General features: G+C 41.2%; 1 protein-coding gene across 1 annotated transcript in view; it reads left to right on the forward strand.

Annotated features, from left to right (window-relative positions):
* The first annotated feature begins 5,209 nt into the window (after positions 1 to 5,209).
* SPARCL1 (SPARC like 1) overlaps positions 5,210 to 27,256 on the forward strand; it is a 53,130-nt gene continuing 31,083 nt past the window's right edge. Inside the window, exon 1 of the mRNA XM_006045961.4 lies at positions 5,210 to 5,624. The gene's annotated coding sequence lies outside the window, so the exon portion shown is untranslated. The remainder of the gene's footprint in view (positions 5,625 to 27,256) is intronic.

Here is a 27,256-nt window from a genome sequence, read left to right on the forward strand (position 1 = left end):
AGTGATGGAATAAGTAAAGAAAAACTATATTCTCTAACTCAATAAAAAACTATAAAGGTGAAAAAGAAAATTTAACGGAATGAGTTGATAACCAAGACAGAACTGAGAGATCTGAAATGGTTTGGTGTCAGGATATGGTGGTAGTGCAGAGGGATGGAGGAAATTCCATAGAAAGAGGCCAGAGACTAAGCCAGAATTGAGAAATGAGTGTGGTTCTCAGAAGTAAGGCCCATAAAGAAATAAATTAAAAAGCCTGAAAAATACATGGGATGCTATGGGCTGAATTATGTCCCCCCAAATTCATATGTGGAAGCCCTAAACCCCAATGTGACTGGATTTGGAGAAAGAGCCTTAACAGGTTATTTCAACTAAGATGAAATGAAGTCAAAGGGTGGGACCCTAATCCAACAGGTCCAGCACCCTCATAAGACACGGAAGGGACACCAGGGGTGTTTGAGAGCAGAAAAAAGAAGATAAAGTGAGGACACAATGAGAAGACAGCCATCTACAAGGTAAGGAGAGAAGCCTCAGGAGAAACCAGCCAGGCAGCACCTTGGTCTTGGACTTCCAGCCTCCAGAACATAAAGAAGGCTGAGCACCAAGGAATTGATGCTTTCGAATTGTGGTGCTGGGAAAGACTCATGAGAGTCCCTTGGACAGCAAGGAGATCAAACCAGTCAATCCTAAAGGAAACCAACCGTGAACATTCATTGGAAGGACTGTTGTTGAAGCTCCAATACTTTGGCCACCTGATGTGAAGCGCAAACTCATTGGAAAAGACCCTGATGCTGGGAAAGATTGAGGGTAAAAGGAAAAGGGGGTGACAGAAGACGAGATGGTTAGATAGCATCACCAAGTCAATGGACATGAATTTGAGCAAACCCCAAGACATAGTGGAGGCAGAGGAGCCTGACAAGCTACAGTCCATGGGATCACAGAGTCAGACACAACTTAGCAACTGAACAACGACAAAGCTTCCCAGTGTGTGTACTTTGTTATGGTGACCCTAGAAAATGAACACAGGGCATCAGCAAGGAGAAGGTCCTACAGACTAGGTCTTGGCCAATAGAATCGTCGACACTCTGTTGTCACTACACCTCCCCTTCAACCAGACTCACTTCCTACCTGGGACTTTCCACTCTGTGAAATAAAATTCCTATTTTATGGGACGACAAGAAAAATTTAAACATAAACAATTCTTCTCTGCCCTTTGTTCTCCTCTCTCCCTCCCTGTGCATTGTGTATCTGTATTATACACGGACCAGCCCTCCCCCATCAGCAGGATTACCTGCTCAACCATAAAGAGCGATGTTCTCTTAGCATCAACACAACAACTTCTTTAAACAATCGCATTCCTTCTTGATCTTGTGCAGGGTTGCATGAACGACCATGAAGACACTCAGATCTGGAGTAGGTAAACTGTCAGTAATAATGTCGTCTGATCATTCTATAAATCTGTGAGTGCTTATATTTAAAATGGATAACCAACAAGGACCTATTGTATCACACAGGGGACTCTGCTCAGTATTCTGTAATAACCTAAATGGGAAAAGAAATTGAAAAAGAGGAGATACAAGTGTTGTTGCTTTTGCTAAGTCACTTCAGTTGTGTCCGACTCTGTGTGACCCCACAGACGGCAGCCCACCAGGCTCCCCCTTCTCTGGGATTCTCCAAACAAGAGCACTGGAGTAGGTTGCCATTTCCTTCTCCAATGCATGAAAGTGAGAAGTGAAAGTGAAGTCGCTCAGTCGTGTCCGACTCTTAGCGACCCCATGGACTGCAGCCCACCAGGCTCATCCATCCATGGGATTTTCCAGGCAAGAGTACTGGAGTGGGGTGCCATTGCCTTCTCCAAGATACATGTGTAAACATACTTAAATCACTTTGCTGTACACCTGAATATAACATAGCATTGTAAATCAGCTATATTCCAATATAAAATAAATTTTAAAAAATATTATGTCATTTGATGTACAGCCCTCAGTCTCAAAAAACTTATATAATTGTGCCTTGACTTCTAATGGGTGGAACAAGTCTCAGAGCTTGCTGAGATGTTCTTCCTGGGCTATAATCCTCAAATCTGGCTCTATTAAAATTTTCCTTTTTTTTCTTAGACCAGCTGATTAATTGTTCATCAACAACTTGTCCAAGGGAACCATGCCCTCTTCTGACAATGAATGTACTCTTGTCTCTTAGGTTCCTACGATGCAGAAACTATGACATTTTGTCTCCTATCACCCAGAGATTTGTGCTGTGTATAACAAAAGGACTTATCTGATGCTTGAGGACTGATGAATGTGTTCCCTGGCCCTTAACCTGAATCAAAGGTTCTTAACTTCATGGAATCCCTTGGGGGAGCGGAGGTTCATGGATGAACTTTAGGAGCTTGGCCACAGCTTTCACTAGGGTAAAATGGAGTCCTAGCATTAAAAGCTTGAAAAACCACCAACTTTGAAAAAACACTTCCAGGGTCTGACTCTTGTTGGACCCTTCTGACCGAAGCTGATGTGGGTCAGTTCATATGCAGGAATGTAATAAGCTCCTTTTTATCAAAGTTCTCCCATCACATTTAGATACTGGATAAGTGTCTAAATCCATTCCACAGCTCCATCTGTTAGTGCGGTATTGGAGTAGGCTTATTGTCCTCAACTTCATGAGCTGTAAACTATTTTAGAAACAACAATTTTAGAGACAATTAGTTTGGATATCTGCCCATAAACGTTCCCAAAATAAAGTCATACTTAGATATTGTGGATTCAAGGTCCTTTTTTAAAAAATACACACACTCTCTCTTTTCTCTGTTATCTAATTGTAAGAAATACAATGGGTCTTTTTAATCATTTAGATTAATAAGACCTAGAGCAAAATCCTGTATAACTGAGAGTCAAAATTTTCAAGCTTTGCCACCTACAAATTCCTTAGGTACATATTTACATTTGAGAGATAAATCCAGTTTACTCTAACCAAGTTATTTGTTATGTTAACAGATTTCTGTAAGAAATTGTATTAGGATCATTTTGTAAAAACATAAAATATCAATTTTAGTATTAGAAAAAATACTTTTCTTGGTCAAATCTTTTCCCCACAGCCCTCCAGCTGAAACTTTCCCTACATTCTCATTGAATTGATGTAATTACCTGAAACCAATCTCATGAAGCCATGTCAAACAAACGGGGAATATTGTTACAAGAAGTTAACACCTTAGGTCCCAGAGAAAATCTCCTCTAGCCTTTCCAGGTAAAATCTTCAGTAAAGCTTGTCCTTCAGTAACGCTTGTCCTATGTACCCTGTAGGGCTTCCCAAGTGGCACTAGTGTTAAAGAACCTGCCTGCCAATGAAGGAGACTTAAGAGACATGGTTCCTTCCCTGGGTTGGAAAGATCCCCTGGAGGATGGAATGGCCATCCACTCTGGTATCCTTGCCTGGAGAGATATCCCATGGACAGAGGAGCCTGGAGGGCTACAGTCCATGGGGTCTCAAGAGTTGGACACGACTGAAGTGACTTAGCTCGCACACACGTCCCCTGGAAGAGTCCCACCACACCTGAGGTCCTCAGAGCCTTTGAAGAAACGGTGCCCATGTCTCCCACACTTCTCAGACCCAGATGTGTGCAGAGGCAAAGCAGAACCAGAGTTTAACACAGCCCACCCCTTTGATCCTTCTCTGAGGAGACTGCTCACACCCTGGACCTTGGCTAAGGAAAAACATCCCATTGTCTGAGGCAAAAGGACATCACGTCATTTCATCCTGCGCCTGGCAAGGCAGTTTGGAACAAGCGATCCTGATTGCAGAGACGTTGAGACAGTTCCCAGCTGCACCGTGACTTGTTTGCAGTTCCTAGGCAACTTGCCCGGTTTCCTCTGCTCCCAAATTTTCCCAACTGCAAAACTGAGATAATTCTTATTACCTTTCTCTTGCAGTGATCTGAAAAATAAATAGGGCCAATGTGACTAAAGACAATTGTCTGAGAGCGTATTTGCCTACAATTACAGGTAGGGTTTTTCTTTCTTTTTGATAATGTTGTTTGGCTTTTATGCTGATTTTGGCATAAACATAGTAAAATTTAAAGCTACTTTAAACTCTGACCTACCTAATGTCAATGGAACGTTCACATTATGCCAAGCACTGCGCTAGGCACATGGAGAAAACAGAGGAACGTTCCCACCCTCAGGGACCTCGCAGCTTACGGAGAAGAAAGTGTAGAGCCTAGATATTGAGTAGCGTCAGTCAGCAAGGTAGCTGGGTTGGAATCCTGCTCCACATTCTACAAGCTAGAGACCCTGGAAAAGTCACTCAGCTTCACCAAGCTCCCGCATAATCACTAACATTTGAAGGTCTGTTGGGTGGCAGGAGGTATTTACCTACTTAGGATGCAGAACAGCCGCCTGAGATGGACACTATTATCATCTCCTTATCTGTATCCTCATCTTATAGATAAGGATTCTGAATCATAGAGACGTTATGTGACTCATCCCAGGTCATACACAGTTAGGAACCAATGTGCAAACCCACGCAGTGTGGCCTCAAACGTGCAGACTTTTCCTACCAAACCACACTATCATCGAATGGACGTGATGGTCACTTCATGTAGACTGGGCAGGATCAACTGAGACGGATGTGTAAAAAACTGTTAACCAATGTCTGACACATAACAAATGTTCAATAAATGTAGAAGTTGCAGTGGAAGAGATGAGACATATATAGAAGTAACGAAAATGCTAAGTCTATTTCATGGGAAAGCTCCTTCTTACAGATCAATCATTATACAGGGGGTTATGGTAGGGAGTTCTGTTGCAGAAAGAATGGTTTATGAACTGCAACATTTCTGGATCAACATACGATGAAGGAATAGTGCTTCATATATATGTAAATTTCTGAAGGTCATCTTTTGAAAAGGTTAAAGTACCTGCAATATCCTGCTATTAATAAATTCAGATGCATTCGTGAGAACAGTTTTTGCACAGAGGATGTAAAAAATGCATCTGCTACGATTATTCTTTCCCCTTCTTTAACCCCCATCCCCCCTCCAATTTCCTTTAGGAAGAAACCACAGCATGGAGTCTCTTTTCAGTCTCTTTTAAAATTTAAAAACCCCCAAAAAGAGATCCTGCTTGTAAAACCTTTCAGAGTTTGAGAAAGAGAAGGGGAAAAAAAAAAAAAAAGCATAAGGAGCCAAGTGCTTATATTCTGGCCAAGTTATGAGCCTCTGAGAACAAGAGCTTGAGGGGAGGACAGTTAACCCCATTCTCTCGGGCAGAGTGAGCTCCTTCCCATGGGTCTGCACTGCCTGTGATGCTCAGCCCACCCTCGCCCTCCTCGGGAGAGGCTGGGCCGCCGGAGAACTGCGGGAATCTGCAACAAAAAAAAACGATGACAGTCTGAAATACGCCCCAGTGCCAACCTCCGAATTCGTCCGTCACCTCAGACCCTGACGAGTTGACAGAGCAGCAGAATTTCAACTCCAATAGACCTGAATGTGTTTCTGGGCAAAGAAGCAGAGCTAAACAAGGAGAGAGATTTAAAGAATATTGGGCATTTGTCAAACTTATTTCCAGGCTGTGTGCGAAGACAGGATTCAGCTGCAATTTTCTGCCAAGGCTCTGGGTCCAGCCACTTACCTGAAGGTAAATTTTAAGAAGTTTACTGTATTGGCTTAATTGTATTTGTTAACCTAGTTTGCATGATCAGACAGAGAGGTCTAATATTTTTGCCTAATACAAAGCCACTTATTAACAACAACAATGAAAAAAAAAATCCTTTTGCGTGATTTACAGAAAAACTACTTACTAGGGAATTTTAACACTAGAATTCATGTTTCCTTTTCTCCCCCATGGTTAAAGAGCAAATACTAATAAATGATGCTTAGAAATGGAAAAATATTGTTGGCCAGACTAGCATTCAGATCTTGGTGAAGTCTGAAATCCTGAAATGTGTTTTGCAGAAATACTTGACTAACTGTATTAAATAAATCAAAAGGAAAGTGGTTGTTAAAAATAAACTTTCAAATCAAAGTAATTTGGGTGTTTTCCCTGTTTAAATTATCTAAAGTTATTCAATCATCACCACTGTCCCAGTCTTTTACCTAATAGCAATGTAGAAATGGAACATTTTGCTTTTCCAAAAGATAAGAAAATTTCTATAGTATTATATTCATCTTTGATCATTTCTTTAGTTATTGTGACTATTTTTTTCCTGATTCCCTTTTAGAGTTTTCTGACTCATTGTCTCTTGTCTCCTTCCATTATTTTTTTAGGATGCATACTCACATACACAAAATTCCTAATTCCTAATAATGTCTTATTTAGGAAGAGATAAAGGGGGAGGGGAATCAAAGAACTAAAAAATTATCATAACTCCTATATTGTAAGGTATCTTCATTTCTGACTCTGTCTTCTAAAATAAAACAATAATGCAAGCCATGCTCCCTCATTCCTCCTGGGAATTAGAGGTCACCCTGCAGGAGAAAGCCGTGCTTTCAACTGCAGATCAACGCTGTTGATCTATAACCCAGAGGTCTTGTGGAGAATGTATCCCTTTTGAACTGCCATTAATCTGCAAAGAGGTTAAATATGTCACCTTGGCATTATATCTGAGCTCCCCTCTGGCCCAGGGCCTAAGTACACTGAATAGAAATGGTCACTTGGTCCAACTCAGCAGAAATCCTTTTTTTTTAATTCTCCCCCTTCTCATGGATATCAGTCTTTTTCAGTTCACAGCTTATTCAGCTCAACCCTGATGGTTATGACTATCATTCACTATGACTATTTAAAAAAAAAAAAAAGGACACCCCTTTCAGGAAATATTTAAGTTTATATTTCTGTCCATTCAGTAAGATCCAGCAAAGCACAGCAGTCTGTTTCATCTACTGACCATCCAGTACTGCTTTCCACATTTTGGAAAAGAATATATACATGTTATTAGTGAATCTTGTTTATTTTCTTTCAGGGAATTTTTGTACAGCCATTTAGCAATTCAATTCCTGGGCTTTCCTTTCCAGATCCTTTGGTGTTTAATCCCCGATAGGCACTCAGGCACAGTTTCACTTATCAACTAAGTAAAAATAATAAATAGTGATGACAGAAATGAAATGAATAATGATGTGTCTGGACAGTTTCAAACATTTTTCATTTCATTTCCTCTCAACTGCTTGTTATTTTTATTCAGTTGATCTGTAATGTAAAACATTGCTATTTTATTTAAGTTTAACACAAGATCCAGAATGTGTTGGGAATCTTTTTCCCCCAAGAATATAAAAGATTATTTTTCAGACTCCACATATGATTTTGGAACAACCTCCAGTGAAGGAGAAGGAAGCCCCAAAAATTCAGAGGAACTTCCCCTGTAGGCCTGGGTGCCCAAGGGATGTCCAATTAGGCTAGGAAGTGGTTCACACAAGGCCCACAGAGCATCTTCTCCCAAGGGCTGTGCTTGCCATGGTGGTACCACCTGAGGCTAGCCTGATGTTTATCTTGGGCATTAAAAGACAGTCAGAAGTCTGGGGAATAGAGTGTGTGGTATGGTCTTGACTGATTGTAGGGAGATGGTGTAACAAAGTGAATAAGATCGTGGGCTCTTTAAACATACAGATCTGGTTTACATCTGGGCTTTACCAGGGTCTGTGACTTTGTGAAAATGACTCTTTGATCCTCAGTGCCCTCATTTGTGGAAATTGGGATCTTAAAATTAGTTACTGCCTTAGCGATCTGTTGTGAGAATTGAGAGGAAATTAGCTATGCCTGATACATTTGAATCAATCTATCGATCATAACTAATATGAATGGAACTCTGTAGAAAGGGAATTTATTCTAGGTTTCCCCTCAGGATTTCTTCCTTGTAGTTACACACTTGCTGTAAAATAAAATGACAATGCCAGGTCTATGCCTAGAAGAGTAGGTAGAACATGGGTTTCAGTGTCTTACACGCCTGAGTTTAAATCCTGACTTCTGCCTCTTACAGGCTATGTGAGCTTGAGGGGTCACATCACACCTTCTGGACTGAATTTACCCATCTGTTAAGCAAATAGTGATAATAATGCCTCCACTAGGGTCGTTGTAGGATTTAAATAAGGTGTTTTTTTTTAATGTCAGGTGCAGCACCTCGCAGAATACTAGACACAGAGTGAAGAAGTTTTTGTGTTTGTTTTAATTCATTTGTATTGAAACATAGTTGCTTTGCAATGTTGTGTTAGCTTCTCCTGCATAGCAAAAGCAATTAACCGTATGTATACATATATCCCCTCCTTTTAGATTTTCCTTCTATTTAGGTCACTGCAGTGCGCTAAGTAGAGTTCCTTGTGCTATGTAGTATGTTCCCATCAATTGTCTGTTTTATACATAATATCAATATTGTATATGGGTCAACCCCAATCTAGTGAGGAAGTGTTTGATTACACACTTGGAATAATTTTTCTTGCAGTAAAATTTGGGGTCAAGAAAGAAATATTCTTTGAATTTTCTTTTGATCCAAAGAAATGGAAAAATAAATAAATCTGACCCTAGTGAATTCCCTTGTGTGTGTGTGTTGGGAGGGGGGGGCGGGGTGGAGAAACTCAACATAAAGTATTACAGCTTTATCAATTAGTTGCTTCATAATGGCCAAGTCAAGTGAAACCAAAGTGAGCTTTCTGTTTCAGATTGCTGTTAAGAGGCGTGAGACGAAATAGGGTTTTGTGCTCAAATCTGTTTTATTGGCTACTTGGACAGGCGAGAAGGCCCCAACATTTCTCCTTTCTTATCTTTTCTAAAGGCAAGAATAGGGGTTTTGACTTGCTCTTAGGGGTTTTTTTTTTCTTCTTTCTTTCTTTCTCTAACTGAAATTCACACGCCAGGGTTTGGGTTTTGTTTTTTGTTTTTGTAAACCTCTCCCCTATGTTCCTAGGACCAAAATGTCAGCTGCTTTTTCTGGCTACATGCAGCAGGAGCCTCCTGTCGTCATAGCAATGAAAGCGTATAGAGAGACTCGAGTTTCACAACCCTCTCTGTGAAATCACTCTTAGTCGGCTTTAAAAAGCCTTCTTTAGAAATGGAGCCTCCCGTCCTGGCTTCTTTCCTTCCTATTATGCAACCAACTTATGTACACCAGTGGCAGTAGCCAAACATTTCCTTTAAAAAGTCAATGAATGGATGTAAAGACAATGAACAAGAAAGTTACTAAATGGTGACCATTTTACTGTGGAGTGCCGGGAACAACCGCCAGGAAGGCCAAGGAGGAAAAAAGAGCAAGGACCTCACTTCTAGCACAGGCTGCACATCCCACAACAGAGCCATTTTCCGAGTTCCCACTACCGCCTCCCAGCTTCACCATGAGCTCATCCAAGTGGTTACCAATCAAGGGGATACATGGGCAGGTTTCCTGGAATCCTGGCACTCAGACTCTCTAGATTTTTATCGTCTCCACTCTTCACCTCATCCTCCCATATATAAAAGAAAGATAATAGTGGTCATAAATTTGTCATGGGAATTGAATGAGCTACTGTGTGTAAGACTCTTATAAAAGATTCTGACCAGTGGTAAAGGTTGGCTGTGAAGCCCACCAAGCCTCAGTTTCCCCTGTGTCTTAAATGGGAATAACAGCTAACTCATAGATTGTTGTAGGGTTCACTGAAACAATGGATGGAAGTGCTCAAGAAGTCGTAGCTCTTTTAATACTCCTCTCATTAGGTCTAACCCTGATAAGAATGACCTTTTTGAACCTTGAATCTCCCAGTAAGTAAACTGTAATGAAAACAGGCCTCAGAATTGTCACTGTATAAGCACAAACCCTTGAGTGTCTTAAGAGAATAAAAGGGAATAATTGAGGATTTTTACATTTATAAAGAGTAAAAAAAATTTTTCTCATCTTAATTAACGCTAGGGCAAAAGGTATCAAAGCATCTTATCTTTCATTAAAATGCTTTTATTTTTTTAGTTTCTGGCAGACCAGTGGTTAAACTCTGTGCTTCCACCATAGAGGGCACTGGTTTGATCCCTGGTCAGGGAACTAAGATCCTGCTTGCCACATGGTGCAGCCAAAAAAAAAAATCCATTTTAGTTTCCTCAGTGTTGAAATATTACTTATTTCTTCAGGTCATGAAACAAATAATACTTTTATCTTATGTCTCAAATGACTAATATGATGGCATCACCAAATCAATGAGCGTGAGTTTGAGCAAACTCCGGGAGACAGTGAAGGACAGGGAAGCCTGGTGTACTGCCATCCACAGGATCACAAAGAGCTGGACACAGCTGAGCAAATGAACCACAATTCTGTGTGAAATGCCTGGAACACTACAGGTGCAAACAGAGAAAGACTGTGTTCTTGTAGCACCTACTATGTAGTTAGGGAGACAGGTATTAATCAAATCATCACAGTAATAAAAAGTGGAAAAATATATATTTTTGTTAAGAACATATATGTGTGTGTGTGTGTGTGTGTGTGTCTGTGTGTGTGTGTGTGTATAATTGAATCACTTTGCTGTATAGCAGAAATTAACACAAAATTGTAAATCAACTAGATTTTAATACTTTTTTTTAAAAAAGTATCTTTGCCCAAACATAAAGTGCTGCTAAGTCACTTCAGTCGTGTCCGACTCTGTGCGACCCCATAGATGGCAGCCCACCAGGCTCCCCCGTCCCTGGGTTTCTCCAGGCAAGAACACTGGAGTGGGTTGCCATTTCCTTCTCCAGTGCATGAAAGTGAAAAGTGAAAGTGAAGTCACTCAGTCGTGTCCGACTCTGTGCCACCCCATGGACTGCAGCCCACCAGGCTCCTCCGTCCATGGGACTCTCCAGGCAAGAGTACTGGAGTGGGGTGCCATTGCCTTCTCTGAACTAAAGTGACCTCAAACAAAAAGTCACCTTCATTTTTCTAATGAAAAGATCCTCAGCCAAAGTCTTTGGCCAGCCTAAGTGCACAGATGGATAATGTATTGTAATGTATACCTAGGACACTTACTCTATTGTTACAAATACGTTATTTTAAATCTCATATCATTTTAAATATTTTATGCTTCTAAAAATAATTTTTTCCATTCTCCTATTTCATGAAACGACATTGTTAAAACTCTGTGCATCTTTAGCATCATTGTGTTCACTGGATAGACTCTGTAATTATCTAATAGAGAACAGTGCATCAGCCATCTTCTGCACATCACTTCTTAGAAATCTGCTGATGCTGCAGATTTGAGCCCCAGGCATAAATTCTCATCCTCTGGTTATGATCTCTACATTTAATTACCTACTCTATGACTTTTTTCCAGTGCTCTTTAAAGGGCTTATTTAAAACCACCTGAGTCTATAAAGTGTGGTTTTCTAAAACTGTGTGATTCCAACACTTGCAAAAATGAAGTCATGCCTCAGGAATAATTACCAAATCTGCTTTAAATATCTTCATCTCCTTTTTTCTTGCCCAGGTGACCTTCTTAAGATCAAAAATAAGCCTTGCTTGAGATCATTTCAGGCTGTTTGCCTGAAATGGTACTTTGTTGTTGAAAATGAAATAACCGAGATCATGACCTTTCATGTAGGAGACATCAGAAGTACTAGAATATAAGGCAAATCCCTCTTTTCTGTGGCTTGATTTGGGGCAGGGGGAGTTTGTATTACATGGAGCATGAATTGTGTATAATTATATGCTGATTACTAAGTGTTAAGAAGGCAAAGCACCTTTGTTCTAAGAAAGTATATAAGGAACCTGACCTCCACTCAAGGTCAGTGATGGCTTCCCTTGATCCAAAGCCTAAACAAAGATTAACTCTATGAGAACTGTGTGTGCTGGGCAGTGGTGGTTGGGGCAAGTGGGTGCTGGCAAGAAAATTCTGAGTGTGTCAATACTTTGTGCAAAGACCCTGTAGCAGGAGGGATCATGGTATATTTGAGGAACAGAGAGAAGGCCAGCTCCTATGGGGGGAAGGGGCAAGGCAGTGGGAGACATGAAGCCTAAGCAGGTCCCCATAACACCCTCTTCCCTAAGCACTTAAAGTATTTATCCTCTGCTTGAGTCATGATTAATATTCAATTCTGGTTAGAATTGAAGGTCCAATGGGTATGAACCGTATCTATCCCTGCCTAGAATCCCATAGTTGTTGTTTTTGTTCAGTCGCTTGGTCATGTCCAACTCTTTGTGACCCATGGACTGCACAATGCCATGCTTCCCTGTCCTTCACTGTCTCCCAGAGCTTGCTCCAACTCACGTTCTTGAGGAGTTGATGAGATCCAACCATTTCATCCTCTGTCGCCCTTTTCTCCTCCTGCCCTCAATCTTTCCCAGCATCAGGGTCTTTTCCAAAGAGTCGACTCTTCACATCAGGTGGCCAAAATATTGGAGCTTCAGCTTCAGCACCAGTCCTTCCAATGAATATTCAGGGTTGATTTCCTTTAGGATTGACTGGTTTGATCTCCTTGCAGTCCAAGGGATTCTCAAGAGTCTTCTCCAGCACCACATTTTGAAAGCATCAATTCTTCAGTGCTCAGCTTTCTTTAAGGTCCAATTCTTACATCTGTATATGACTACTGGAAAAATCATAGATTTAAATATATGGACCTTTGTTGGCAAAGTGATGTAGGTTCAATTACTCAAGATGACAGGCAGGTGAAGGTCAGAGCCTTAGAAATGTCTGCATCTGTGAGTCTGAGTGTATCATACACTGGAAGGTCTGAAACACTTTGATATCAAATGGTGATTCAGCAGAGATCTCAAAATAGAAAGCCATCTTTCTTAATCCTTCAGATTACTGTAACACCCAGATACAGAGCTCTCCCAGGAGATTCACTAATACTTTAAAAGCCCTGAAGCAACAGAATTAACTCTGGATCAGGTAACAACATGTATACCTTAGCCAAAATGTGACTAAGGGATTTGCTCTCTGATAACTTGGCTATGTGTAAAGGCAGGGTGGAGGAGAATGTTCTGTTTGAGTCTGATTATGAAATATCTATAATAATCATTTTGTTCACTCCATTTCCTTGAAGGGAAATTTTTCCATAGCTGTAATAATTACTAAAAATAGCAGCCTACAGTCTTCCCCTGATATAAACAAACTTCACCAAAGATACCTGGCCTTATTTGGAAATGTGGACATACATATGCCGGGAAACAAGATACTAACAGTAAGAAGAAAAGTGAAGTAACAGGGAAAATGCTCAGTGCAAACCTCTCCTTTTTTCTAGGGCATATGTTATGTTCTTCTTACTTCCATTGAGGCCAGATGATCAGATCAAGTAGTCATCATCTGCCTTGAAAACCTAAAATGGTAAAGGAAGTTTCCTAGGTCTCAAAGAGAAGGAGTAGGACTTACAAGTTTGGTGGAGGCTGCCAATGAAGGAACCAACAATGGTAGAGTATATACTGGCTGCCTGAGGAACTCGAGTCAACATGAGAATTCAATTAGAAAATCTTGAAAGGATAACTCCAAGAACTAAGATTTCCAAGGAGTCGACGTAGCCAACACAAGAGATGGAAAAGAGTAGACTCCAAGCCTGTTCCTGACTTTAAAGGCACGGAAGGCCATGTTTCCATTCCAGTTCAGTGGTCAGACAGCTTGTCAACACTTAGGAGAAAAAGAAAGAGCAGGGAGATAAGAAGAGAGAAGAGATATAGCAAGATACGGAGTACCCCATGGAGATAGATGGTTGGAGTAAGTAGATTTATATGGCAAGGCAACAAGCAGAACTTTAAAAATAAAATGTGACATTTAAAATGTAAATTTAAACTCATGTTCTTTTTGAAAAAATCTATAGGAACTGAAAATAAATCAAATACAATACCTACTCTGACCCAATTCTATTCCAATTTAAACTTCTAGAAAATATTATGGAAACTGAAATGGAACCAATACAAATAAGAACTCAAAATGAACCACAGAGCCCAAAATGTTTTCTGGTTGTTTGTGTAAATTCTGTCTAAATCTAGATGGAGAATGCCAAATTCTAGAATATGCCAAACTTTAGGTGCCCTTGCCTTCTCTAAGAAGTAGAAATTTTAGGAAACCCAGACACAGAGAGACCAAGAGTCAGAGGGCTTCATTCGGAGGAATGTCCTATGTTTCCTACCAAATGCCAAGCAATATTTAGCTATCACTTGCACTGCTTTCTACCCTCAACCTGAAGGACCACACACTTAGTCTTGGAGACCAGAGCTGAGATTACTCTGTCAGAGGTCAAGGGTGGCTGACACTCACATGGCCCATTCTACCCGTTCCTTTCAGACCAGTCTCTGCAGGCTTGGCTGGACTACCCTTCTAGCTAGAGGGAAGATTATTCATACCCTTTGCTGTTTTTTTCCAGTGACAGAACTCATAGACCTGCTGAGAAATCTAATTACAATCTCCTTTCATGGTGAAATCCAATTACAACCTCTCCCACCGTGAAAGCTAATCCTTTAGATACAAAAGGAAACTCAACAAAGCGGTTTCAGACTTGAGGATGTGTCTATGTCCTGTCTTTTCTCTTAAGCAACTATGCAGAAAGGTTGCAATGACCTTGTCCTGCCTTGTTTAGGAACAATGGTCATTCTATTACTACTCCCATTCCCATAAGAAGGAAAAGTATGTTCTTATTTGATCCCAGGAGTTTCTAAACTCCTGTATCAAGGATCCATTAGTTGAGCAAAGTAAATCCTCCACGTGCACATTCTTGATTCTGCAAAACGACTGCTCTTTTTGAATGTGGAATGTCATGTCAAACAAGAAAAAAAAAATGGTGAGTTTGTAGTCAATATCTTTCTATAATTTTTTCCTAACATCTTTTTTAACATTTATTTATTTTCATTTCTTTATTTGGCTGCTCCAGGTCTTAGTTGCCGCATTTGGGATCTAGTTCCCTGATGAGAGATAGAACCCGAAGCCCCTGCATTGGGAGTTCAGAGTCTTAACCAATGGATGGACCACTAGAGAAGTCCTTTTCCTAACATCTTTAATGCCCAGTGCCACCCTTTCAGCCAAATCGTTCCCTTGAGGATAATGAGAAACCGCCATGCTGCTTGAAGAAGGGTCACCCCAAATTCCTAAAACTTGATTGAGATAAATAAGACATTTCTCAAGATAGTCATTTATGGAAACACATATTTTACAAATACCTGGCAAAAGTCTGTAATTGTTGAAACAATGAAACTACCAACCACATTCCAATCACATCATTATTGCTACCACATAATCACTCTAGTCCACCAAGTAAGTGTAAGACACAGATTTGCAGCCTAGCCCCCAAAATGGGCAATATTTTTAGAAGGAGCATCCAATCAACTTGCAAGTTTTTTTTTCAGTTCAGTTCAGTTCAGTTCAGTCACTCAGTCGTGTCCAACTCTTTGTGACCCCATGAATCGCAGCACACCAGGCCTCCCTGTCTATCACCAACTCCCAGAGTTCACTCAGACTCACGTCCATCGAGTCAGTGATGCCATCCAGCCATCTCATCCTCTGTCGTCCCCTTCCCCTCCTGCCCCCAATCCCTCCCAGCATCAGAGTCTTTTCCAATGAGTCAACTCTTCGCATGAGGTGGTCAAAGTACTGGGGTTTCAGCTTCAGCATCATTCCTTCCAAAGAAATCCCACGGCTGATCTCCTTCAGAATGGACTGGTTGGATCTCCTTGCAGTCCAAGGGACTCTCAAGAGTCTTCTCCAACACCACAGTTCAAAAACATCAATTCTTCGGTGCTCAGCCTTCTTCACAGTCCAACTCTCACATCCATACATGACCACAGGAAAAACCATAACCTTGACTAGATGGACCTTTGTTGGCAAAGTAATGTCTCTGCTTTTCAATATGCTGTCTAGGTTGGTCATAACTTTCCTTCCAAGGAGTAAGCGTCTTTTAATTTCATGGCTGCAGTCACCATCTGCAGTGATTTTGGAGCCCAAAAATATAAAGTCTGACACTGTTTCCCCATCCCTATTTCCCATGAAGTGATAGGACCGGATGTCATGATCTTTGTTTTCTGAATGTTGAGCTTTAAGCCAACTTTTTCACTCTCCTCTTTCACTTTCATCAAGAGGCTTTTGAGTTCCTCTTCACTTTCTGCCATAAGGCTGGTGTCATCTGCATATCTGAGGTTATTGATATTTCTTCTGGCAATCTTGATTCCAACTTGTGTTTCTTCCAGTCCAGTGTTTCTCATGATGTACTGTGCATAGAAGTTAAATAAGCAGGGTGACAACATACAGCCTTGACATACTCCTTTTCCTATTTGGAACCAGTCTGTTGTTCCATGTCCAGTTCTAACTGTTGCTTCCTGACCTGCATAGAGATTTCTCAAGAGGCAGGTCAGGTGATCTGATATTCCCATCTCTTTCAAATTTTCCACAGTTTATTGTGATCCACACAGTCAAAGGCTTTGGCATAGTCAAGAAAGCAGAAATAGATGTTTTTCTGGAACTCTCTTGCTTCTTCCATGATCCAGTGGATGTTGGCAATTTGATCTCTGGTTCCTCTGCCTTTTCTAAAACCAGCTTGAACATCAGGAAGTTTTTTTCAAGGGGTCACTTATTTATTTATTTACTTTTGGCTCTGACGGGTCTTTGTTGCAGTGTGTGGGCTTCCCATTGCGGTGGGTTCTCTTGTTGCAGGGTGCAGGCTCTAGGGTATGTGGGCTTCAGTAGTTGCAGCTCCCGGGCTCTAGAGCACAGGCTCAATAGTTGTAGCTCATGGGCTTAGTTGCTTCAAGGGATGAGGGGTCTTCCCAGACCAAGGATTGAATTCATGTCTCCTGCACTGGCAGGTGGATTCTTTACCACTGAGCCACCAGGGAAGCTCAACTCATAAGTTTTTAATTGCATCTGAGCAGAACAAGAACACAAAAATGCTTTTGTTTTGTTCTGTTCTGTTATATAATAGGGTAAACTTTACCATGGGCTTCGTGGGTAGCTCAGCTGGTAAAGAATCCACCTGTAATGCAGGAGACTCTGGTTCAATTCCTGGGTAGGGAAGCTTCCCTAGAGAAGGGATAGGCTACCCACTCCAATATTCTTGGACTTCCCTGGTGACTCAGACAGTAAATAAACCGTCTGTGGGAGGCCTGGGGTTAATCCCTGGGTTGGGAAGATCCCCTGGAGCAGGGCATGGCAACACATTCCAATATTCTTGCCTGGAGAATCTCCAAGGACAGAGGAACCTGGCGGGCTACCATCCATGGGATCACAAAGAATCAGACACAATTGAAAGACCAAGCACAGCACAAAGTTTACCATAGTTTCATAACACTGCTATGCCCAAAGAGTTAACAAAAATAAATAAACAAGGATAAGAATCCAATATCCAGAGTGACCCTCAATAGTCCCCAAAGTAATGTATTTTTACTTGATTCAAGTTGAGTTACCTAATTATCTATATAAAATGATAGAGACACAGAGGGAAGATGACCTAAAATCTACAGAAGTCAGAATTGATCTTGATCATGGATCAAAGAAAACCTGTAGCTGGTTTCAAGATATCATGATTGGTCAAATCTTCATACGGCCTCTCTTCTTATTGTTATTTATTTGCTAAGTCATGTCTGCCTCTTTGTGACCCCATGGACTGTAACCCTCCAGCATGCTCTGTCCGTGGGATTTCCCAGATAAGAATACTGAAGTGGGTTACCATTTCCTTCTCCAGGGGGTTTTCCTGACCCAGGGATCAAACCTATGTCTCCTGCATTAGCAGGTGGATACTTGACCAGGAAAGTCCCTCATGCTGCCTTAGCACAGTGGAATCATTTTTAACTCTCAAACCATTTGTTCAGTAGATTTTGCAGCCTTTTACTGGGGACCAAACAACTTTGAACTAACTCTAAATTGACAAAGCATTACGTTGGAATTCACAAGGAACAAAACACAGATGCTGAACCCCAAATGCCTTCTTTCCTTCTCTTTTTCTTCCTTGCTTCTCAGTTCCAGCACACATAACAGCAGGCTTTTAAGAGGATATAGATTAAGCTCTTTCTAGGACAACATTTCAATGATTTCTAAAATATAGGCAGAGAAAACTACAGGAAGCTTTTGTTTTAAACCAAGAGCTTAGAGCTTTTGGCATAGACCTTGGCATGCCCAGTGGTCTTGCATCAGTATCTTTTTAGATAAGTATAGGGGGACAGAGAGGTGGAGCATCAGCTCACCTATAAAAACAGATGATTGATGTCTTCCTGTGATAGGAAAACAATGCAAAGTGATTGATTTCAAAAATAAATGTTTTCTTATAATTTGAAAAATAACCTGGGTAGAAAGTTGGAGATTTCCACGGCCTGAGATCTGGATATGATTAACTTCTTTTCTCTCTCAAAAGGTGACACACAAAATTCCAGCCCATGCTTCCTCTAAATTTGATTCTTTGTTGTTTTATCTTTCCCAAATCCTATGTTTAGATGGTGGCCACAGTAAGGTCTGACATTGTGGTCATGGCTGGAGGTGGCCAACTCACCTCACGCTTCCCAGCATCTTGTTAGAGGGGTTAATATCTCTAGAGATCCATAGCCAGTTATTGAATGCGGTGTGTACATATCAGTGCCATGAAACCCAAAATAGCCATTGTCCAAAAACAATTAACAACAGATTCCCTTGTGCAGTATTTTTCATCCAAGATACAATTTTGTTTTAATTTGGCTAAGTAGATTACTCTTGATTGGGCAAATTTCTACCCATTCTGGGACTAATCGTCTAAAACCAGTATTTTTTAGAAATGTTCAGTCAGCCTAAGCTAATGAGTTGTGTTTCCTTTGGTGTGGGAAAGGAAAAGAACAAAGAGACTCATTTACTTCCCAAGTCTCCAGATTAATCCTGGTGTCAGGACATTCTAGAGACTGCATGAAAAGGGAAATGGAAGAGTAAAATGAAAAATGCCACGTTCCAACTCAAAACACTCCCAGAGCTAGTTGCCCATATTTCTTTCTAAAATTCTTCTATTCTATAACACCTTCAAATCCTGTGTGAAATCATTTTAACTGAGTGCTAATCACACGTAATATCTTGTAATTTTTTATTGTCTCCAAAAATAAGGACTGATATGTTCCATTTAAAGAGAAATATGTGCACTTGCTAAGATATAAGGGAGGAAAAACTTTTTCCTCACCCTCTTATGTTAAGTAATTGGGTCTGCAAATTAAACTGACCAAATACAGATTAATAGGACAAAAGGGTTATTCCCACATATAGAAAAGCCAACAAAGGTTCAGTTCAGTCACTCAGTCGAGTACAACTCTTTGCAACCCCATGGATTGCAGCACACCAGCCTTCCCTGTCCATCACCAACTCCCAGAATTTACTCAGACTCATGTCCATTGAGTCAGTGATGACATCCAACCATCTCATCCTCTGTCGTCCCCTTCTCCTCCTGCCTTCAATCTTTCCCAGCATCAGGGTCGTTGCTAATGAGTCAGTTCTTCGCATCAGGTGGCCAAAGTATTGGAGCTTCAGTTTCAGCATCAGTCCTTCCAATGAACACTCAGGACTGATCACCTTTAGGATGGACTGGTTGGATCTCCTTGCAGTCCAAGGGACTCCCAAGAGTCTTCTCTAGCACCACAGTTCAAAAGCATCAATTCTTGGGCATTCAGCCTTCTTTATAGTCCAACTCTCACATCCATACATGACTACTAGAAAGACCATAGCTTTGACAGACCTTTGTTGGTAAAGTAATGTCTCTGCTTTTTCCTTAAGCTGTTAAAGGCTTACCTACCTAACACAGTGGGAGAAAGAAAAGGGAGAGAAACAGCTTCCATTGGAAAAGCAAAAAGGTTTCTTTAGGAAAGACAAATAGTTTTTAGAACAAATGAGATAAGAGTTTGTGATACTTGTCTATAAAGATACAAGTGGTTTTTTGGCCTCCTTCAGAGTCATAGAACTCCCTTGAAGGGGAGTAGATCTTATGGTAGATTCACTCGGTCTCTCTTCTGGGAGTAGAAGCCACACTGAAGAGGGAATTTATATGACAGTTCTCACTTCTCAAATTTTCTGTTTTTAGTTAAGCAAGGGAAGCTCTGAGAAGGTTTCTTTTTGCTTCTGTTGAATTTCAAATGTCTTCATCCTAATAATCTGTATACCAACTCTAGGATTCTGAGTGTGTCCTTGTAGCTACTATAGAAAGACTTGAAACAGGGCAGGACAGGGGAGCAGGAGGAAGTTTTGTTGGCAGTGGATCTGAATTATATTTAAACCCATGAATCCTAAATTCGAATCAAAGACTGTGTGGTTTAAAGTCCTAGAAAGGAAATGATGGATCCAGGAAGGAAAACTGAATTTGTGGACTTGAGTGTGTTTCAGTCGTGTCTGACTCTCTGCGACCCCGTGGACTGTAGCCTTTCAGGTTCCTCTGCCCGTGAGATTTTTCAGCAGATCCAGGGAATTTGAGAAGAGTGAAATTAAGGGGTGATTTACTAAGGAGTGAGCAGAGCATAGCGAAGTCACAGGGGTTGTAGGAATAGACTAGTAAGAGCTAAACTTGTATGAAGCAGGGAGAGGAAGACTTTTTGAACTCAGAAAATGCTGTGTGGAGAGGGACACTGATCTTCAGGTGAGGGACATAGTCACCAAGAGGATGCTGAAAATATATATTCCCTGATTTACTCTCCTCCTTCCCTCCAATCTCTCCTGACAATGCACCCCACTGGCTGAACCCAACAGAAACTATCATGCAAGAAAACCTGCTGATGCAGTTCACACAGGCCCTGGGGCAGCTCAGGACGAAGAACGCTGGAGAGTGGGTGTGGAATGAATCTAAGATGTGTGGATGTTCAGAAGAACAAAATTTCTTCCCAATGTGGGAAAAGCAGAATGCACAGCTGTAGACCAGCTGTGTCTTCTCCTTGCTTGAAAGAATTTTCTAGAACATCCCCTCTGTCAGCATGAATAAGCCTAGGGTTTTCACCCTATTTTCAAAGAACTCCCCAAACCCCAGCCACGAAATCCATTAGGGTTTATTGTATCTGCGGCTTTCACAGAAGGCAGATAAGGAGTAACGTAGCACCACTGGGGTGGGCAGTTGTTCTCTGATTCAGCATGTTGGCCACGTGACAAGCCACTGCGACCATGAACTGAATTCTGAAGGGACTTCTGCTTGGAGTGAGTGCTTTCATTAGCAGTTCTCAAAACTACTCCTCAAAGCCCATCATTGTTCCCCAACACCATGAGAATGAGGTTACTTGGAACTGTTCTTAGGTATGACTTGCTGTTTTTCTTAATCCTGGAAAAGAACAACCCCAGTGAATGAGTCTTGGTACATTCACGGAGCCGAAAACACTTGAAATTCTTTTCCCAACTAGCTGAACTCAACAACCGACTTACTCTGTTAACAAAAGAGTAGAGACAATTTCCATTGAATCCAAAGAGGTTTTATGTGCTGGTAGAGTTTAACTAATAAGGAAAATTCAAATAAGAGCAGTCAAAGGAGAAAGCTAAGAACCTGGCGTTGAGAGAAAAGACATTCCAAGGAGGTTGAGAACAAAATAAATTAGGGGGTTGAGAGAGGAACTAAAGGCAGGCAAAGAATAGGACTAATGTAACTGATCACTTCAGGGGCTAGGTTGGCTTTGAAAGGTGACTCATCATGCTACTAGCCCTAGGAAGCAAATCACTTAGATATTAATTCTGTAATTGACAAGTGCCACAGGCCTTCAGGTGAGCCATACTCAGGAGTGGATTCAGAACTTGTGAACCAGAAGTTGACACAACGTGTGGGCCCTTCTTTTTTAAAAATAGAAAAATCGAAAGTAGGCATAGGGTTTTGTAAGAAGCCTGCACAAGTAGGGAGCCCTAGAATTTGAGCTTCTTGGCTTTGTGGCACATCCACCTCTGACCATACTCAGAAGTCTGTGCCTCAAAGGATATGCAAGAAAAGGGAGAGGAATGAATAAATGTAAGTCTGAGAAACCCCCACATTCACAGAGAAAGAGGAAATTGACAAATATCAGAATATGATTAGAGGAAAGAAAAATAAATACGGCCCAAGTCATTTCTTCCCTATATCCCAGGGCAGGGAGGGGTGGCGATTTTCCAGAGGACTGTCAAATGCCTCAGGAGGGAAACAGAGCACTGCCTCCAAGGGTCCATCCCATACGAATCTGTGAAATGAGACCGAGGTTGCTCCATGTTTCAAGAATCCACCTGCCAATGCAGGAGATGCAGGTTCAATCCTTGGGTTGGGACATCCCCTGGAGGAAGAAGTGACAATCCACTCCAGTATTCTTGCCTGGAAAATCCCATGGAGAGAGGAACCTAGCAGGCTACAGTCCATGGGGTCGCAGAGTCAGACACAACTTTGTGGCTGAGCAGGCACACACGAAATTAGTGAGTGCTGGGTGGCACAGTAAGATAGGGAACTCTGAAAGGAATGATGAAGAGATGTCAGAACAGGGTTATTGCACAGTCTTGCCTAAGATAAGCCTGTGGGGAATCCTCTAAATATAGTTGAAGTAATCCCTCAATTACACATTACAGGATGGAAAGAATGTACTAATTTCTCCTGAGCTAGAAAGAGAGAGATTCTTGAGAATGTCAAAGCCGCCCCTTTGGAAATTCTTGCATCCTTTGGCTTCCATGCTCCTCAGTCACAGCTGGGCACAGTGGTCAGAAAGATGTGCAGGAAGCTCTCCTTGAATGGATGGGTGGATGGATGGATACTCTATGAAGCAGAAGTGAGGTGACAAGTGGGAATACATGAATGATGCATGGGTGAAATATTTACGATAGCACCTGGCACATAGTAAAATCTCAAAAAAGATAAGCCATTGCATCAGTTACTATATTAACCAGCCAAGGATGAGAACCTATTTTTCCAATAAAATAATACACTGATGAATATAAGTGATTCTACTTCTAAAGAATATTTCACTCAAGATATTTAATGCCCATGCCAATTCTTCATTGCTGCTTACAAACTGTGACTTTCAAATAACACTTATTGCACAATTTCTCAAGATTTTGTGGGTCAGGAGTCTAGGCAGGTCACTCAGGGATACTGAGTTGGCAGGTGAGCCGCTCTGCAGGGTCCATAGTGGCTCCACTCAGACACACTGTGCCTTTGCAAGCTTTCAAAGCCAGGGTCAGCAGGGATCGTTGAACAGTGTCTACAGTAGGGTGACAGTCTCTTACAAAATGGTTTGGAACTCCCAAAGCAAAACGTTCTGAGAGATTCAGGCCAAAATTCCAAGGCTTCTTATGAGCTAACCTCCAAAGTCCTAGGACATCACTTCCACCTCAATCATTTGGTCAAGTAAGTCACTAAAGCCAGTCCAGATTCAAGGCAAGGAGAATTTGACTTCACTTCTCAATGGAAGATGCAGCAAAAAAATTTACAGTCATCTTTACTACACCATATGTTTATACATATTAAATGAAAAATGTTAGAAATTGTCTCAAGACAACTACTCACATGAATTAGAATAGAGTTGACATTGGTGGGTATTTAGTTTTTAATGGAAGACCTGTTTCTGCCATATCAATGTTTCATATGTATACTTGTTCTGGTGGCCTATGAGCCAGCCAGTAGAAGACCTCCTGCTAACTGCTAAGCCACTTCAGTCGTGTCTGACTCTGTGCGACCCCATAGACAGCAGCCCACCAGGCTCCGCTGTCCCTGGGATTCTCCAGGCAAGAATAGTGGAGTGGGTTGCCATTTCCTTCTCCAATGCAGGAAAGTGGAAAGTGAAAAGTGAAAGTGAAGTCTCTCAGTCATGTCCGACTCTTAGTGACCCCATGGACTGCAGCCCACCAGGCTCCTCCATCCATGGGATTTTCCAGGCAAGAGTACTGGAGTGGGGTGCCATTGCCTTCTCTGAGAAGACCTCCAGGCATTTGAAATTGCAAATCCTGGGCTTCTGCAAAAAAGCTGTAAAACAGAGTCTAGTAGCCATCTTGTAAAACCCCAGATGAGTTCTCTTACAAATTTGGTAATAAGACACTTTGTTTCTAAGAGATGAAAAAGGCTCTCCTTGAATTTCCCTACCATCTCTCATCTGTAACCTCTGTATTCCCACGGTGGGAAAAAATGGGACAAAGGGAAGAAAATAATAACTTAAGGGAATTCCCTGGTGGTGCAGAGATTAGGACTCCATGTTTCACTGCAAAGAGCCTAAGTTCAATCCTTGGTTGGAAAGCTAAGGTCCTGCAAGTCAGGTGGCACAGCCAAGAAAAAATAATGATAATAATTTAAGAACTCCAAGTAAAAGGATGAATTAAAGCTTCTGTGAATTATTACTTATTACAGTTATTAAGCCATCTTTATCCTTATGAATATTTCAATGAAATGATATCTTTTTTCATTTTTATAGTTAGTAAAATTGTCAAATGCCTATTTGATCACATTTGAGTCTCAAAACAACCCTAAGAGTTAAATAGGAAAACTACTATTGTTTTTCCTGGTTTGTAGATGAAGAAGACAGTGACTTGACCAAAGTCTCTTGCCTAGTAAAAAGTATATAGTTCAGGTCAGGGGACTTTCATAGTGGTCCAGTGGCTAAGACACTGCTCTCCCAATGCTGGGGTCCCAGGTTCAATCCCTGGTCAGGGAACTAGATCCCACATGTCTCAACTAAGACCCAGCACAGCCAAAAAAATAAATAAATGTTTTTAAAAATTTATATAGTTCAGGTCTAGACTTAGATCTTCCAATTCCATACTATGCTTAAATTCCAGGGCTCCTTACTTTCAGCTATGCTGCTGCCTTTGAATAATTTCATACATTTGGGCAAAATAACATTTATCTAATTTCATATAAACACTGATTATTTAAGTCTTCAAGAATAACTCTATATTCAAAATTTTTTCTCACTTCTGCATTTTTTATACAGAGTTTTATTTGCTCTTTCTGCAAAAATTACAATTTGTATTCTGTAGAGTGCACACCAAATTTGAATGTCTCAAAATATATGACTTTTTACTTACCCAGGAATAAATGGTATTCATCATACTTAGCAAGAACATCATAGGTTTCATTTTCAAAGTATTTTGCAAGCATCAGCTCATTAAACCTTCTGTAGTCTCCAGTCTTACAGTTGTTTTAAAAAATTTCTCATTTCCCAGAAAAGTTCTCCACTCTGTCTTATTTACACAAATCAGTACATTTGTTCAGTTCTTAAAATAAGAAGCAAAAGGCTGTGAAATTATTTTTGATCAGTATGTCGCAAATACAATTAGCTCAGCGAGACAAAAATGCCCCGCGACGAGTCTGAAGGACAAAGAGGAACACAGCAGGGGAACTCGAGGCCTTTTGCCTTCTAGATACTGGTGAAGTGAAGTGAAGTCGCTTAGTCGTGTCCAACTCTTTGCAACCCCATGGACCATAGCCTACCAGCCTTCTCCATCCATGGGATTTTCCAAGCAAGAGTACTGGAGTGGGTTGCCATTGCCTTCTCCAGAGGATCTTCCCAACCCAGGGATCAAACCCAGGTCTCCCACATTGTAGGCAGACACTTTACCATCTGAGCCACTAGGGAAGTCCTTTCTAGATACTGGACTATTCCACAAAGCTCTGTCTTTAAAAATACAACACAGGCATCTGCTTTACAATTAAAACTTAAGGTGCTTTCCTGCTTGGATCATTCTAAATGACATAACCATAGTCTTCCTTTAAATTTTGTTTTTAATTTCATGTGGAAATAAACATGAGACCCCTAAAAAATAGTTCCATCCTGGGACACAGTAAAGAATCAGGGACCATGCAAGAAAGGTTGGGGTTGACTCCCCCAAAGCCTGCACAGCTGACCACTGAAGCTCATACAACAAACTCATCCTGTCTTCATATGTCTTCTCCACAGCTATGCCAAGATTCTCAGCATTCTATAGTTCATTTGAGATAAGGCAAATGTGAAAATAGCTCTTAACTAAGACTAGAAAGACACTAACTTGCAAATTTTATCTCCTACCTATGGATTAGATGTATGTGCAAAACTAGAATTTAAATGTGTGGAATATAAGGCAAGTGATTTGGTTTTACTGAGAGAACTAAATGTGAACATATTCTGGAATTAGGACTCCTGGGCAGCTTGAAATCCACAAGGGGAAGAAGACTTGAAAAGAGGGAGGAGAAAAAGTAAGGAACACTGAAGGCTGATTTCTCTTGTACCACACTAAATATAAGGCTTCCCTGATAGCTCAGCTGGTAAAGAATCCACCTGCAATGTTGGAGACCTCAGTTTGATTTCTGGGTTGGAAAAATTCCCTGGAGAAGGGATAGGCTACCCACTCCAGTATTCTTGGGCTTCCTTTGTGGCTCAACTGGTAAAGAATCCGCCCACAATGTGGGAGACCTGGGTTTGATCCCTGGGTTGGGAAGATCCCCTGGAGAAGGGAATAGCTACCCACTTCAGTATTCTGGCCTGGAGAATTACATGGACTGTATAGTCCATGGGGTCTCAAAGAGTCAGATACTACTTGAGTGACTTTCACTTTCACTCTAAATATAAGACATAATGGCTATAATGATACTATTATTATGGGATTTTTTTTTTTCTCTTACTGGACTTTTGTTGCAGGGCATGAACTCCGTAGCTGTGGCTCTGGGACTTAGTTGAGACATACGAGATCTTAGTTCCCCAACCATGGATTAAACCAGGCCCTCTGTATTGAGAGCATGGACTCAGCCCATGGATGTCAGGGAAGTGGTCCCTATAATGATAATCTTGTTGACAAGCACCAGACAGAGCAATAGAAATAATACTGTTTTACACATGTATGTTTCGAGTTTACAAAGAGCTTCCCCGCCTCAATGGTGCCCTTTGACATTGGATTTGTAATTCCCATTCTGTAGATGAAGTTTGGCGAGTTTCAATAATTTGCTCAAAGTAGTATTTAGTACTTGGCAGAGCCAGGGCCCAAAGCCAGACTTTGGATTTCTATTCTGCAGCCTGTTCTGTGAAACCATGTGAGAACCCTGGACTTGGAGTCCAGAGTGCCATGTTCTGGTCCTTACTCACCACTTAAGCCTTTACATGTGTGCTCAGTCACACAGTCATGTCCGATTCTTTGTGACCCCATGGACTGCAGCCCACCAGGTTCCTCTGTCCTTGGTATTCTCCAGACAAGAATACTGGAGTGGGTTGCCATTCCCTTCTCCAGGGAATCTTGCTGACCCAGGGATTGAACCCGGGTCTCCAGAATTGCAGGCAGATTCTTTACCATTTGAGACACCAGGGATATATATAGCCAAATAAGTTAGGTAATTCAAGCTTCTGTTTCTTTTCTTTTTTTTTTTTTTGGTCATACCATGCTGCATGTGGGATGTTAGTTTCCCAACCAATGATGGAAACCATGCCCCCTGAAGTGGAAGTGCAGAGTCCTAACCATTGGACCGCCAGGGAATTCCCAAGCTTCTGTTTCTTT

Source organism: Bubalus bubalis, chromosome 7, assembly GCF_019923935.1.
Source record: "Bubalus bubalis isolate 160015118507 breed Murrah chromosome 7, NDDB_SH_1, whole genome shotgun sequence".
NCBI lineage: Eukaryota > Metazoa > Chordata > Mammalia > Artiodactyla > Bovidae > Bubalus > Bubalus bubalis.